Source organism: Triticum dicoccoides, chromosome 3A (assembly GCF_002162155.2).
Source record: "Triticum dicoccoides isolate Atlit2015 ecotype Zavitan chromosome 3A, WEW_v2.0, whole genome shotgun sequence".
In the NCBI taxonomy this organism is placed as follows: Eukaryota; Viridiplantae; Streptophyta; class Magnoliopsida; order Poales; family Poaceae; genus Triticum; species Triticum dicoccoides.
The window spans coordinates 701923627-701926157 of NC_041384.1; positions in this window are offsets into that span (position 1 = coordinate 701923627).

The window sequence follows — 2531 nt, forward strand, 5'->3', positions numbered from 1 at the left end:
GTGGCCGCCGCCATGGCCGCCGGGCTGGGCTTAGCCCAGAAGCAGATCACTCTGAACTTCTCTGTTTTGATCACTTGTGAACCAAGGAGTTTCTGAAACAAACAAAAAAAACTTGTGAACCAAGGAGATCGCGGGGTACAACATTTCTTTTCTTCCTTGCACCGAAAAAAGGATTTTTCCTAGAGATTGCAAAAAAAATTGTTCAAAAATATATTATACTACACCCCCCCCCCCCAAATCTGTTCAAAAATATATATTTTTTGTTTCAAAAAAAAATTTGTTCAAAAATCGGCAAGAAACTTGATTCTTGCCGAGAACATGACATTGCAAAATTCAGAAGTTGGCATAAATTGAGCCAAAAGAGTATACTCTCAGAAACTAAGCACCAAATTGCACTGCTGAGTAGTATACGTATGAAGTGCACAAAGACCCAAGAGAACATCAAGCAAAAAAAGATAGAAATGGTACAGTAGCTTCACTTCCACCAAAGGTAATCTCAACAAAACAAACAACTAGAGAGAAAACCGGAACCATAGAGATCCCTATCTAGATTGTTGATCAAAAGCACCGAACAACATCTGATGCAAGGCAAGTTGGGAATCCCTGAGCCGACAGTGTAGGTCAAGAGAATATGGACGATCGCGAAAGGACGTTCGGCAACAAGAACAAATAGCTTGTTCTGCCTCACAAAATCGATGGTTTTCATTTTTAACATAACCAGGTTATTACCGGTACCAGTCGCCTACCTGCATAGAATAGTATACATTGTACAAAACCGTCCAAAGTTCTTGCTGTGCTGCTCCTACAGACTAATCAATTAACCTTGGAAGGGTTTCTTCCTCCTAGTGAAGTTTTTATAGCGTGTTTGAGTTCGATTGTGGGAGAGAAAAACAGTGCAAGTTTCTGCATTTTTTCTACTCTTGTTGGTATCAAGCTCCTTACTATGAGTTTGTATCTAATTTCACATGCTGGCTTGTGGAAGTCACCAACAAGGTACAAACTAGAGTAGAGCCCTGATAATTGCATTCTGCTGCTGAAATAACATTAGTGTCAGGTAACTAGTTAAGGCTGCTGCATACCAGGTGAAGAATGTATAGATGTACTCTGAGAACAAGTAGATGTGCACACACCTGCCACTCCATGAATCACTTGCAATTCTCACCCACTGGTCAATGTTCCAACAACTACTCTGCATTCTCAGCTTAGACACGCCAAGGTGATTGGTCACAAGGTCGTGGAAAAACAGAGGATCTAAGCTTGGACCAAAGAGCACCGAATACAGTTCAAGGTGAAGAGATTTGTTGATCCATCGCCAGTTACACATACCACATCAATTAATCTGGATGATGAACTTACTTTGACACCTTACTTCTAAATTCTGAAGCCAATGATCAGAGTGACTTTCAACTTACTTCTGCAGTAGTATTGCCACACAACAGGCCTGTGCTGTCCTGCTCAAGACATGAACAAACTATAGAACATGGGCCTGGCGATGACAAACATTTCTTGTGTTTATTAGTACAGGTTTTGTTTCTTCAACTTATGTTCAGATCATGCATCACATGAAGCAATGATCCTTAAAATATTTAGCACAAAAAGTGAAATAGTAAAAGAGATCACTCAAAACAACATAACAGGAAAACGGTGTCAGGATGGAAGACCAAAATGGTATTCATAGATATTTCAGTTTGCTCTACCAGTCTTTTCTACAAAATGCTAAATCTCCTTGGATCGAGTCAAATATAACCAGCTGCAATAGATGCATCAGGAAAAATGAATTGTGACAGAACATTTCGTTGAGCAGTTGACTATGAGGCAACCATTAATTTAACTACCAGTACTCTAAGGTCTTCTAAAAATATCAGATGTAGCATGCGAGTCAACAAAGAATCTGCCTATGTTCATCGCCAGCTTCAACAAAGGGGAGAAACAAGAAACACCATAAATATTGACTATTAAGAAGACAACTAGATAAAAAATGGTAATGTCAATTTTTTAATTCAAGAAATAGGGTGCTAAGAACTAAGAACAGCGCTAGCAACGTAAATTCCTGCCATGAATATAGACACATGAGGCGGATCAGCTGGCAAATATTCCAAAAGCAAATCAACATTACTTCACTTCAGCCGAAAGGGAGACAAGCAATTAACATTCAGAGCTGGCGGGCGTGGTGGGCGAGGAGGAAGCGGCGAGTGGAGGTGGCGCGGCGGACGGTGCGGCAGCAGAGGAGGGATTTTGGGTCGAGGCGGACGAGGATCTCCCAGATGAAGACGTCGTCTAGGAGGCCGGGGAGGAGAAGCGTCGTCGCTGCTGCTGTTGCGGCCGCCGCCATGGCCGCCGGGCTGGGCTTAGCCTAGAAGCAGATCACTCTGAACTTCTCTATTTTGATCACTTGTGAACCAAGGAGTTTCTGAAACAAACAAAAAAAACTTGTGAACCAAGGAGATCGCGGGGTACAACATTTCTTTTCTTCCTTGCACCGAAAAAAGGATTTTTCCTAGAGATTGCAAAAAAAATTGTTCAAAAATATA